This window comes from Artibeus jamaicensis, unplaced genomic scaffold, assembly GCF_021234435.1.
Source record: "Artibeus jamaicensis isolate MK-2021 breed Jamaican fruit bat unplaced genomic scaffold, CSHL_Jam_final contig_1127, whole genome shotgun sequence".
Classification (NCBI taxonomy): domain Eukaryota; kingdom Metazoa; phylum Chordata; class Mammalia; order Chiroptera; family Phyllostomidae; genus Artibeus; species Artibeus jamaicensis.
In genome coordinates this window covers 4,250,017-4,264,829 of record NW_026521219.1, presented here as the reverse complement: position 1 = coordinate 4,264,829, position 14,813 = coordinate 4,250,017, and the positions used below count along the sequence as shown (strand labels likewise).

Here is a 14,813-nt window from a genome sequence, read left to right as displayed (position 1 = left end):
CACCTAAAGCAAGATTAGCTATGAAGTTCATTCTATTTTTGGATATGTTTTACATATTCCACATTTAATAACTAAAATTGTAAAAATGTGGTTATAGAGAAAGAAGGAACTAAGAAGGATCACAGTCTAGTAGCATTCTACTTTATGCCATACTTGGGGGGGGGAGCTTTATAGATACAGAAAAGGAGAATCACCCACAATTCCATCCCAGAGTCCGTTTTATTGTAATTTGCATTGCAGCAACAATATTTCTGTTTGGTATTTTGACCCACTTCCCTTTCCACTTCACAAAGCTTTAATTTTATGTATTTATGTATTTATGTATTTATTTATTTTTACAAACCTCAGTAGCATTTCAGGATCTGTAAAAGGAGAGAAAAGAATGTAGAAGCTCGTTCCCACCCATGGAGAGACCAATGTAAAGCAAAGCCCCTGAAATATGAATGACGTTCTACTTGATGTTTTGTCCCTTGGCTACAGCCCTGGGGCACCCACCACGTGTGCTCCACTGGCCACCAAAGCTAGGCAGTGGGGAAGATGTCCCTTGGAGGCTGCCAATAATAGTAATAATAATAATAATTTTTAAACCCTGAGAACTAGACATAAACTGAGGTGCTAGACAGGGGTGAAAGCTGTCCTCTGGGAGACACTGGCACTCTGGGCGTCGCCGCATGAGTGCGGGAAGATGGCACTCACCAGGGAAGAAAGAAAAAAAGGAAGAGAAGAAAAAAACACGAGGCTTGGGGAGAGCACAAAGATGGTAGTCAAAATGAGTCTCCTCCCTAAGAAGGCCTCCAGATGCGAGTCATTTCAGATGCCTGCCCCTCAGGGGGATGGATGGACGCTCGCACACAAAGTCCAGTGCCCCTCCACTGGCTGCTTCTGTGCTGATCCCTGGGCCAGGTGAGACCCCAGTCAGGCCCTTTAAGAGTCCTTTTTCAATTAGTTATAGCTTGGTGGATCTCTTAGAGTGAAGCCCCGTTGGTTTGCAAAGCTAGATTTTTGGGAGGGGTTGCCTCTCTGGTGCAGGTTTTAAAAGTTGGGGGTGTCCGATCTAGAATTCAGACCGTCTGCTTCTCAGGAAAAAGCTCCGAGTTTGAATTCCCTCCCAACTCATTCGCTGCACCTGGGGAGGGGTCAATGAAGAGATGGTGTCCCGGCATCCCACCTGCTCTAGTTCACCCAATGCCTGGCAGTTGCTCAGCCAGTTTTTAGGTCTTGTTCGGAGAAAGTTGTTCCATAGGTAGCAGAAGATTCATTGTGTTTGTAGGAGGAAGTGTGTCAGAACCCCCTATCCCCATTTTGAACCAATGCACTAACTAAAACTGGAGCACCAGACTGGTAAAAGCCAGCCCCATAGGTTTCTACTTACAAAAGTCCCCTGTCCTCAAAAATTGCACATCTCCAGTTCCTTACAACTACTGTTCTTGCTCCTACCCAATCCTTTCCTTTCTCCTTCCAATGAAAAACTAAACCAACTATATCTTGTAAGAGTTCTGTCCTCAGTTTGTGGTGAATAGACTGGGATGGGGAAAAGCAATCACTGACCTTATGTATATATGTGTGAGTGTGTATATATAAGTTTTAATCAACACCTAAATATTAATTTCTATTTGATGGTCCATAATCAGGCACATTTCATGGGTGGTTGGTTAGTATTTCTGAATGATGCTATTCAGAAGCCCATACTCCAGGGACAGCTACCACAAACATTTTCAGCTACTTTAATCTTCTACAAGCTCTAGAGGAGTTGTTAATTAACATAAGAGATATTAGAAATGCCTTTTCATTGGTTAAACGAGAGATATTCAAGACATAGAGACTCCCTAGAAAATTCCTGAGTACCTCGGCAATTACATATGTATAAATATGTCACCCCATACCTTAAAGCCTTGAAGTGACATTCTCTCTTACGTCCTGGATTTACCATTAATGGAGAATTCTGTCACTTGATTCCTAGGATATATAATCTTGCCTGTGGAATATTGTCTTTCTCCAATGTATGTTTCATGCAAGGTATTAGGTGTCCAAGAATGGGAGTGCCCGAGATGGCAAGAACAGGGCGCATAACTGCATGGGTGCCGCTTGTGAAGAGGTGTTGACGGATGCACAGAATCTGGTGTGCATCCCTGCAACCTGCCTATTGGATGTAGAGGTGGCGTGGGGGGGAGACGTATAGCCCTCCCCTGCATCAAAATCATATTGGTTCTCACATTTGCCAATAAAAACGAAGCATTTGCCAATCCTTCGATTGTGCACAGCCAACTTGGCTCAGATCATTTTGTAACAAATGCGTCTCTGACATTTCCAAGCATTAGACATAAAATGCTTTATCCTTCAGAAACCTCAAGTTTCTCGAGTATTTCAACATGCACACAGGTATGTCCCTCAGTGAGATAAGGACAGCGTGCTTCTGTGCAGACCAGGGTTCTACCAGCCTCTGCCAGGAGTCGGACGCACCTGCTAGTTGGTTTTGTCTGATCCGTGAGTGAAAGATGTTTCTTACGATTTAAAACAGTCAGAAAAACTAGAAGAATATTTTATAGTGTTAAAATTGTATGAAATTTTAGTTACAGTGTCCCTAAATAAAATTTTATTGGAACACAGCCGGGCCCATTCGCTACGTACTGTCTATGGCTGCTTTCACGGAATAGTTGCAACAGAGACAGCATAACACTTGAACCTAAATTTTTTACTACAGGTGATGTTCTTCAACCCCTGGTGTGTATCACAAGTGTTTTCAAAAATCACACAATATTATAAAAGTGCTGATTTTCAAGTTCCAAATAGCTAAGTGAAGAATTATCAAAGGAAATACAAGCCATCTGTAAGTTGGGAGCCGGCTATAAGAGGGTTTTAGGTCTTCCAATTTTAAAATAAGAGAGGTGTTTGGCTATCACTTATGCATAAAAATTAATAATCTTCACCAACCCTGGGACTGATACCTGGGAGCAGCTACTGACCAAACAGATTATAAACAAGTAATCAAAATGCCTTCCTAACATTCTTTATATAGGCAAAAGGCAAAAATGCCTGAATAAACTTGTCACTACCATACTCCCTCAATCTGCAATCCACCCCAATCTATTTCTCACTCCTTTTTAATCCTACATATATACTTATAAATGTTTTCATTTAGCATGTCTATGTATTTTGTGGTTTTTAATATTCCTGAAAGGTCAAATGCATTAAGAGGAGAGTAACAGCCATCTTGGGCTCACAGTAATAAGTCAGTGAAAAGTTTCTGATCAAGTCTTTCAGGCAAGAGTGCTGACTGAAGTGTGCATGCCACAGCCTGCTATCCAAGTCATCTGGAGCGATTTGTCAGCAAATAGGCCAAGAACTGCCATGAGCCGTTATTTTGAAACAGAAGAGGCAGACACATTTTAATACACTAATCAACAGATTTCTCTGAATACTGCATCTCTTCTATTTAACCTCAATAACAGTCTCTTTGAGCTAGACACAAACACCCTGTCAAAACTGTGCCTGAGGAAGAGGATTCCAGCTCACTGGAATTGTGCCCATCACCACCTTAAGGAGTTCATAGAAAAAAGGAAAATTAAGCAGGGAAATTGATGTCCACACAAAATGAATACAAACAGTCGGATTTTTCTAACCTATGGCTCCTAATCTTCACTAGCAAAGGTCACGCTGAGCGTTTTTGACCTACTATATAAAAGAAAGTGTTAAAAGTGTATGTATTCATACATGAAAACATCACTTGAGTCTCAAGGCTCAGTAACCAAACCATTTTAAATCAAAGTAAAATTCAAAACCAGTCACAAATAAATTCAGCACGTTGATATTATCAACTAGGAAAAAATCTATGGCTAAACAGCCAGACAAAAAACAAGGATGCTTGCTGGTCTGACTTTTAAATGCACGTTTCAGGAATGTGATGGAACTTGGTCAAAGTTTTTCTTTAACTTTCCTACCATCTAGCAACAAATTATACTACATACTAAATAAACATTGAATGTTCCCAAGAGCAATATCATAGATTCCACTAGGCACATAAGAGGAACACTGATGTGAGTTGAAAATCCTCTGCGGTTTGTCCATCTATTTTTTTGCTGGGGGAATGGAGAGATCATGGAACCCGTAGGGAGCTGGCCATATTGGTCCACCCAGCTCTCCCTCTGTTTCTTACAATGCATACCTAGAGGCCAGCTTGCCTTTGCCTGAAACCCATGGAGGTAGCCGGCTGGTCTCTCGGCCACCTTTACAAGCTATTCCACATGGAGATTCTGCATTGGTCTGCAGGTTCTTAATCACACATTTTCTACCTCTCAAAGCCTGTTCAGAATTCTGCCTTCATTTTGTCTGATGTTTCTATTGGCTGCCTATGATGGGAAGCAGAAAAATAGTGGTTAAGAGCATAACTCTGAGATACAGAGTATTGGGTCCAAATTCCGGCCCCCTGGCTTACCAGCTATGTGGCCTGGGATAGCTATTTAACCAGCCTGTGCCTGGTTTTTGACCCACAAATAGAGAAAACTATAGTTACCTGCATCATTGGGCTGTCATGAGGTTAAATCAGCAGTTCTCAATCCAATACACTCTTTCTAGAGATATTTAGTAACATCCTTTTAAATACCCTGAAACAAAATTCATGGATAGTGGTATCTACCAGGATATTATTTTTAAAGGATAATGTAATCCCTTAACTTTAATATAAAAAAGAAATAAAAGAAAGGTAATTTATAATAAAACAATATGTTTCAATAAGCCAATGCTCAGACACGGTTATTCTAGAAGGTATAGTAAATGGCCCCAGTGCTGCACATACACTGGGAATCAGCATCAGTGAGGCACCTGCAACCACCACAAACATGTCCTGCAGTCAGGGGCACCTAAAATAGTGAAAAACTCCTGGTAGGTTCCAGGCAAAACAAAGTATGAATTTCTGATATTCTCTCAGTTTAGATGATAGATATACACTCTTGGAAATGTCAAAAATCCAAACTTTACTTTCTATTTATACATAAGAAACAAGTAGGTTCTAGACTTGAAAAATTATAAAAATAGCAGTTCATCCCTAGACATGGTCACCAGAAATAGAGACCCTTGAGTAAGAATTGAATTAAGTGAGGTTTTCCCTAAGTGAGACAGCCCCTCTCATCACACGAAGTCTAGCGTCCCTGGCCCTGTCACAAATCACCGTGACAACAAAAACACCCTTGCAAACTTCCACAGTGCCCTCAGGGAGTGATAACCATCCCATTGTGGATCACTGGGTTAAATGACATGGAAAACACACAGAACTCTGTTTCCCATGGTGTTCATGCTCAAGTTGTAACTGTTTTTGCTCTTTCCATCTTCATGTCCTTAGAGGGTGTCCAAACTTGTAGCGTCTCTGGGCCACACTGGACGAAGAAGAGTTGTCTTGAGCCACACATTAAATGCATTATGACATAATCACAAAAAATCTCACAATGTTTTAAGTAAATGTGTGATTTTGTGTTGAACCACATCCAGAGCCATCCTGGGCTGCATGCAGCCTGCGGGCCGCAGGTTGGACACCCCTGTGAATCCTACCACACTCAAAAACGTGCCTCTATAGCACGTTCTCATACCATCTTTGGTGCCCGCAAAACAGACCCTGTTCTACAATGACCCATTCCCTAGACTGAAGAGAACATGATGGTCAATGTACATGCTTTTAAAAAGCCGGTATATCTGTTACCATGTATAAATAGGAAAGCAATTAGCAATCTCTCTTCCGCCACTCATCAAATGACAGCAAGAGAGGTTAAAAGGGTATACAACTCATTATAACCATAGCTTGCAGGACTTTTGATGAGTCTCACTTCATGCTTTAAAAAGTCCTAATAAGGAACTGGTCATACAAAATTATATTGCAAGAAACTCAAGGACTGAATATGTAACATGACTGATTTGAATCAGAGTTTTAAGAACTTTGGAGTACCAATTTTGTCCTTTGTCATCTCATGTATTCAGTAAGTATTAATTAGAGCAAGTAAATGTGTTAACCTAAAATAGAAGGTTAGTGTGACATATTTTTAGGGACTTCGGAGGCAGGCTTCAGTCAGGGAAATAGCTGCTGAGCAGTCAGGGGCAGAGCAGTACTTGATGGTCTGCAGGGACGGAGAGGCAGAAGCCAGCCAGTGTCCACTGCTGAAGCCAGGCACTCAATGCTGCTCAAAGAAAAATGGGGTTTTGATAATGCCATTCTACCCACCTATCTAGTTTCACTTCCTAAGGAACCTTATGACTTTAAAGATTTATGCCTGAATCTCTGGCCTGAGCTGTCCTGAGAACCTCATACGTGTCCATTCAACCACCTATACAACAGTTCAACTTGGTTGTCTAATGGGAATCTCAAAATTGTGTATCCACCTTGTGCCTCCAGACGTAATACCTGAGAAGTATAATAAATATGTATTTATTGAGTGAATAAAACCGTGTTAGACAGTAATAGCTAGAGAAACCAGTCTGAAGCCTGGCCAAGGAATCTTGGGGTGGGGGGGAGAAAGATTTCTGAGCCTACAGAATCCAGTAGCAGTTGGTATGATTAAAGAGGGCCTATCTCCAGGATGGAACACCTTGGCGAGGGTCCAGGGACTTGTGGTGCTCAGATCTCTGAAACTGGTTAAGTCTGAGTCTGTGAAGGACCATCTAGTCTGTAGTTTAGCTTCAGGCTCTCAGTGAAGAGGGCATCCAGGAAACAGGATTACAAACACATAGGCATGCCCGCTCACATAGAATTCTGGGGCCAGGTTAACCATTCATTCTGTGTCAGAACAGAACAGGCTCCTGTGTAAGAAGAACCTTGACCATTCTATCTCTGGAGTCAGCTTTCTATCGAGGCATGTATCTTCATTAGACTCTTCATAGTTCAGAAAAGGAAGTTAATCTTATTCCCACCTCAGCCAATAGCTATTGCACAGGAATTGCTTTTGTCCAATAACACAAAATACCTGCTCTCCAGGTATTTGTGAAGTAGCATAATTTCATACTTTTCTCTGGCTATTATGTATTATCTGATCTTTTATTAAAGCCACACTTGCAGAGGGTTGTCTGAAGGATTTGCCTTCCATCCTTCTTGTTAGTCCCCACTGGGCTGGATCACTGAAGAACCAGTCCATGTGATCGTTTCATTGGATAGCAGTAATTTACTCAACTGCCCTTGGGTACTATGTCTTAAGCATGTAGTCAAGAATGTTATAAGGAAGGTCTATAGCACACCACATCTCATTAACTGTGCAAATATTACTAATGAAGACTATTTTATGACAACCCATGGGAGAAGTCTCTACAGGGTTAGTTAGCTACAAGACCCTTCAGGCTTCTCTTGATGTACCATCTTGCTTCACCTCATATACAACGTGAATTGTGTAACTGATTAAAGTTTCCTTTTGGAGTGACTTCTGGAATGTTTAGAGATAATTTTTCTTTTTTAATTAACTTATTTTAATTTCTTTTTACATTATTTTTATTGTATTTTTTCCATTGCCATTTATCCCCGTATACTCTCTTTCACCTTCACCCAGCCCCCTCCCCACCACAATCAATACACTATTATCTACATCCATGAGTAAATAAATTTTCCAACCATTTTACACAAAATTTTGGTACTAACTTTATTGCAGGTTAATATTCCCTTACCATAATTTTTATCTCTCTAATCTTTTTGTTTATTTTTATTAATAGTAGATATGACATACTTATGTATGTATTTATATATTTTATTTTTTAATTATTTGGTATCCATATATAATAACTTTAATTCATTCAAGTGATATTTGTAAACAATTATTTGTTAACCTACCAATTTCTTATGTCAGTCCTAATAATTTATTTTATTAGACCTGAGGCCTGTATCCCTTTTTTATGCCAATTCACAAGTAAGGGTATCTTTATGTCATAGACAATTGGGAATTTAGAGTCTTAGGCTACAGAATGGCCTATTTAATTGAGCAAATATTTACTGAACACCAGCTCTGTGTCAGGCGGTGTTCTGGTATTAACATATACAAAATAAACATGGTTACCTCTCTAAAGTAGGATATATGATTGAGGGATGGCTATTGGGGGAAATTAACTATAAACAGGCAGACACATAATCAGCAGAATGAGTTCCAGTCTGAATCCAAATATTTAATACAATACAGTGGGTTGGTGTGATGATCAGGGAGTAACTTCACGTGGGGTCATCAGGGAAGTTTTCTTTAGAGGTGACAGTCAGCTGGAAACTTGTATGAAAAGAGAGTCATAAAAATATTTTTCAGAGAAGAGAGATCCAGATAGAGGAGGAAAGAAGTATCAAGTCCCTGATATGAGAAATAGCTTGGTGCGTTCAAGGAATCATAGAAAGTATAATTAGCAAGGGGGAAAGTGGTAGAAGTCAAGGAAATAGGCAGAGGCCATATTAGAGATAAGGGCTATGTAAATAATGAAAATAATGTGAAAGAAGTTATTGAGTGACTCTTAAAATTGGGTAATGAGGAAAGAACTTCATGAGAAGATGACATTAGGGAGGCTGAGCTGATGCAAAGGCCATCACCGAACGGTTGGAAGTTGTTCACAATCTTGACAACCAAAGCACAGTTAAAGGAGTGGTAGGGAGAGAATCCCTGGTTATAGTACATCAGAGAGAAATGAGAGATGTGCCCTGTTTAGAGATATGAAAACTCAAGATTAAATAAAATTTAGTTTTTCCATAAATTCAAACAAATTAGAGTGAAAATCTCCCCAGGATTTCATGAGCTGGACACGAAGTTCCTAAAATTCATAAGAAAGTACAAGAGGCAAAAATGTTTACAAATAGTTTAAAGAATATATGGGAGGATATGCTCTACCATTTGTTATGAAGCTGCAGTAAGTGAGATCATGTGCTCTTGATTTGGAATTATACAGATAAACCATTGAAACAATAAAATAACATGATATCCAGGAAGAGGTATAAGACAGGTGGCATTACAAAGCAGTGGAGAAATGACAGGCTATTCATTCAGCATGCTAAGATAGAAGTGTAAAAGGTATGAACACACAATTCAACAAGAATAACACAATGGCTGATAAACATATGAAAAGATGCTCTATTTTGCCAGATGTCAGGGAAATACAAATTAAAACCACAGTGATGTACCCTGTCAAATGCACCAGCTTGGCAAAATTTAAAAGTTTGACAATTTCCTGGCTGCTGTGGCTCAGTGGACTGAGTGCCAGCCTGAAAACCAAAGCGCCGATTCCCAGCCAGGGCACCTGTCTGCATTGCAGTCCAGGTCCCCCCACTGTGGACATGCAAGAGGCAACCACACATTGATGTTTCTTTTCCTCTCTTTCTCCCTCCTTCCCCCTCTCTCTAAAAATAAATAAATAAATAAAATATTTTTTTAAATAAAAAGTTTGCCAATTAACATGTTGGCATGAATATGAAGAAATAGTAACTTCTCATTTCATATTAGTAGTGGGGATAGAAACGGTATAACATCTATCAGTACAGGATAAAGTATACAGTAGTTATTCAATGGAATACAATACAGAATTAAAATGAATGAATTAATATATTAATATGAGTAAATAATAATATAATGTTGATCAAAGATGTAAGTTGTATAATGACATATATAATATTTATACAACATTTGAAAACTTGCAAAAATAAATACTATATACCAGTTGTGGATATATACCTGTAGAGTAATATATAAAAACATATAGAGGCATGATGACCACCAAATTCAGAGAATGGTTACCTTTGGGGATGGGAGAAAATGTATTTGAGAAGGGTTTCAGTTATGTCTATAACATTTCTCTTAGAAGAGGTAAATATAAAAAAATCATTAAAACTTTATAAAGCTGGACAGAGCTCTGTGTGTTCATAGAGATATCCTATATTAGCCCCTAACTATTTTCTGGGTTTGAATTATTTCGTAATTCCAAAAGAGAATGAAAATTGAGGAAATAAAAAAATCAATACAGACAACTTGTAGTAGTTTTACTGTGAAGGGACAGAGAATTTGAGAGGTTACTTATAAGGATCAACATAAGTTTCTTTGTTTAAGATAGAAGATGCTCGAATATTATGTACTCTGAAGTGAATAATCTAGCAGAAAGAGAGAAACTGATTAAAAAGAGAGTGAGTAAATCACAGGGGTGAGGTCCTTAGTGGTAAAGCAAGACAGGATACTGAGCTTAAGTAACAAGACTCACTTCACAAGCCAAGACACATCTCTCCTTCACAGTAAGAAGAAAAGCAAAAGGCAAAAGGGCAGGTGCAGCAGGTTGGAGAATTTGATGGTGGAAGACCTGAGGGGAGCCGAAGGACTGCCCACCTGACTATAGCTGTTTTTTTTAATAAAGCTGGAGGGTGAACACGGGGAGGCTAGGGAAGAGGCTATCAGCGTAGAAATATTGAGAAGGTGATGAATAGCTTTTCTAAGAGTGGGAAAGGGAATTTTTACAGAAAACTGGTAGAAATAAATTCTAACTAACTTAGACCAATTTGGTGAAACACAAATAAATTAATCTTAGTAAATAATAGTGTGCACCACTAGTTGAAAGTGAGCGAGAGTTCAGTACTCCCCTACAATCTTGTTACCACATTTTAGTAAAAGAAAAAATCAGACAAAGATCTACCACACATACCGACCATTAAGTTAACATTTATTAGTAAACAGATGCCAAATAGGCCCTATTCTAAAAACCCAGTGAAATCCCTTTTTGGTGCTCCAGTCATGCCTTGCAGGAAAGGGTACTTTGGGATGACGCAACAACATTTCTAGAGGAAAGATTCAGTTAGCCTAACAGTCCAGCAAGCCAACCAGGATCCTACAGAGATGGCTGAGCACAGGACTGTTGGGGGTCAAGCTTCCACCTCTAATCTAACCATGAAAGATAACTTATCAGACCAATGCCAAGGCAAAGAGTTTCTCTAGAATGTTTTAGTTAATTCGAAAATTTTATCTTTCACTAACTCACTAATGAATACCCATTTCCAACATCCATTATCTAATTAACAATCCGTTAATTTTGCCAATGAATACCAATCTCTATCTTTCATTATGCTAATATTTTAAAATCTGGCATTAATTGGAATCAAAGATTATTGAAGGCTGTAGTAGCTGTCTCTGCAGTGCAGGTTTTTCTGTTAAATGGTGACCATCCCCTCTCTCCCCCTAGGGTATGTATTTCAGCCTGGCCATTGGCTATATCTAGAGTGCAGCTCAAACTCATACAGGCAAACACACATACAAACACATGTGCTCACACGTGTGCCTATGCCAAAATATTTTAAAGTAGGATATAGACATTATCTTACATAAAGTGAGATACGACACTGTTGAATTCTCATTTGTGATTTCAGGTCACAAGCTTCACTCAATATTTCTACTGAGAGTTACTTGGTATGGGATGCTAGCTTGTTATCAGAGGCTGGACTTAAATCATGATTAGCTTTGAGAACTTCCTTAGTCTGTAGCTTGCCTAAGCTTCAGTTTCTTCACATGCAAAATGATAATAGTGTCTACCTAATGGCTATGTGAACAAACTGAGCCAAGTCACCCAGTGTTTGTTATTATGGTTAGGATGTTTCGGCTCACATCTTTTGGCTGGTATCATGTGGGAAGGAATTGAACTGGTTGAACTGGTAACTCCATTGCATTATCTCTGTGTGCATAATATCACTTTCAGATTGTAAGCCACTCCAAGGCAAACCTCTGTATGTTTCATGCTCTAAAACTCTTTCACGGGGGGTATAAGGGGACTAAAGGATAATGGGAAAAAATACAATAAGGATTAAATAAAAAATAAATTAATTAATTAATTAATTAAAATATTTTGAGTCCTACAAAATTGAAGCAATTCTGGAAACTTCCTTAGGCTAGGTGCTTATTAGGCAGATAGAGCACCTGCTACTGGGAATCTTATGCTGTGAAGTATCTCTCTCTCTCCTGCTTTTGCCCCCACCTTGAACTCTGCCATAAATGCAACTCTCTCCCATACCTTCTGCTCTGCTTATAAACTATCCCTTTAAAAAAATGTGCTTTGACCCAGCTAGCTTGTCAAACTAATTCTCTCTCATCTTTCACTGCTAGACTATATAAAACAGAAGGCTCACTCCCTGTCTCTTTTCCACTACCCAATTACTCTGTAATGTACTGCGAGCTGACTTCCTTCTCCGTTATGCTACTGACATGCTCTCCCAAAGGTCATACATGGATTTCTTCTCATCACAGAGCCAACAGCATTTCCTCAACGCTCATCTTCTTGATTCTCTTTGCAGCCCTCGACCCTGCTGACCATCCACTCTTCCTTGCTGGCTGGCTAAGTGCTCACACAATGAGCACTGGAAGAATTCAGACCTCTAAAATCTTTCAACAGCATTATTTAAACTCAGTGTAGTGTCTATAAAAGTCAAGTCACGCATGAAAATGCAGAATTTATCATGACTTTATATATAAAGGAACACATGTGACTTACTGACACCAAACATACCTTATTGATTCTCATAGCAGCCTGTCTCCTTGTGCTAGTAATTATTTTGTAAACATTGCTGGCAGCCAATAGCACATAATGAAGTTGCAGGGTGGGGGTAGCACTACTACTCCCAAGTGGCCATGAGCAGGGCAGTCACCTGAGTGTCTCTCTAAAGCCTGAGCTCGGGCCAAAGCACCCACTACAGCAGGTTCTCCAGGAGGGCCCACCAACCTAACCATTCCATCAGTCTCTGTAGGGACCAGATGAAAACAACCTTAGGGCCTGCCTTTTTCAGCAGTCACAAAAGCCCATGGAATCAGCACACACAAACATCACTGCAGGGCACCCTTCTCCTCCAGCACCCTTGCCTACTCCCAATAGGATAAGGAGGATGGCGCACCCCCATCAGCATCCTGCAAGGCTCTGACTCTGCCATCTCCAGCCACCCTGAGTCCAGCCTGTCCCTGTGCTCTACCCCTTATATGTCCAACGATGAAGAGGAGTCAGAACCACTGGATTTTGCTAAGCAGCTGTTGGTGAAGCACTGTTGCAGCTCTGCTGCAAAGTGTTCAAGGACCCTGTGATTACCACATGTGAGTACACATTCTATCCAAGATGCACCATGAAGTCACAAAAGCGTCCCATGGAAACACCAAGATGATGGTCATGGTAAACAACATTTTGGTGGCCGAGCTGATCCGGGAGTCTTCATCCACTACAAGCACAGCTATCCCAATGGTGGGGGCTGGGAAGCCCCCCAGCTTTGGGGTAGACCCTAGAAGCTGCCCTTTCACCATCAATCTCAGCAGCTGGAAGAACCATGATGATAATCGTGACTACAGATGTGTGCAGAAACAGCGACAGCCATCTGCACCTTCTTAAGATGAACCTACAAGCCCACCTTAAGGAGTGCGAGCACATCAAAGTGTCCCATTCCAAGTGTCCCATTCCAAGTGTTCCATTCCTAGTGAATTATTCACTGGGAATCAGTACATATATGAGAGACATGCCACTTGGACAGCCTGAGTTCCTGCAGTAGACAGTTGACAGCTTCCACAAAATGCATGTGGCACTGGCCCAGAAGGACCAGCAGATTGCTGTTCTGTGCTTCATGCTAAGCAAGCTCTCAAGAAGAATGGCCATCTGGAGAAGAGCCCTGAGCTCAAATCTGATGTCCTGGACAAAAACCAGAACAAGCTTAGTGAAGACTTCATGGAGTCCCAGAGTGATGCATCCATGTTGAATGAGGAGGTGTTCCCACACCAATACACATGGGCATCCCAGGATCCTATGACCCTCGGCACATTATCCACAGCAAAGGAAACTTTGTGGGCAACCAGGCCTCTGTCATCTATTCCATGGGTCACCTGCTTTTCCATGGCTCCTCTGACAAGTACATAAATGTGTGTGATGCCTGTTCCACCTACAAATGTCAGAAGACACTGAAGGATCTTAACAGCATTGTGCTGATGTCCTATATCCAGGGGCTAAAGCTCTACTGTAGCTCAGCAGACTACACCATCCTCATGGGAGACATCCAGAATCTGCAGAAGATGAACATGATCTGGGTCCAGACAACTGGAGTGCACACTGGTCTTTTTGCACAGCATACTCCTCAGCAGCTCTCGGAGGGCCATCAAAGTCTGGGACATGGTGGGCACCGAGCTGAAGCTGAAGAAGGAGCTCACTGGCCTCAATGACTGGCTGTAGGTCCTGGTGGCTGCCCAAACAGGTGCCTATTTGGGTGGCTTCTGGTATCTGTATGGTGGCTTCTACCAGACACTCAAGATCTGGGACATTCAGCCCCTCTACTGCATCCATGTCCAGCAGATATCAGTGGTAATGTCTACTCTGTCATCACAAGGAATCACACTGTCTGGGGCACCTAGGGGAAATGTATCTACTTATGGGATATCAAGTCCAAGTAGCAGGTATAGATTGATGGTCTGTGTGGGCACCATGTATATGCCCTGGAAGTCATCTTTTCAGACCAGACCAAAGTCTTCAGCATGTCCTACAGTCCCTCGGGGTGAAGACTATAAACAACATGATTGGTATGCAGCCCCTGCTGCCTTACCAGGGCCATGTGACTGGGCTGGCCATGTCACAGGGGCTGTGGACAGCACTGTGAAAGTTTTGCCTTGTCAACAGAGAATTCAGGCCCGGCCTGCCCTAGAGGGAACAGGCTGGCCATGCGACTGGCCTGGGCCTGCCCTGTGGGTCAGGTGAGCATGTTCACCCAGACCGGAAGTGTCCTCGCTGCCCAAGGCCCAGACAGCCACCTCTGCCTGGCCCCGCCATTGCTGCCACTAATAAATGCTTAGCCCCACTCACTGGGTGCCAGATACAAGTCTGACCTGGCCCAC

At 41.1% G+C, this 14,813-nt stretch overlaps 1 pseudogene; it reads left to right on the top strand.

The window, feature by feature from the left end:
* Positions 1-14,578, top strand: part of LOC119040145 (E3 ubiquitin-protein ligase TRAF7-like) — a 33,256-nt pseudogene extending 18,678 nt beyond the window's left edge.
* Positions 14,579-14,813: the final 235 nt, after the last annotated feature.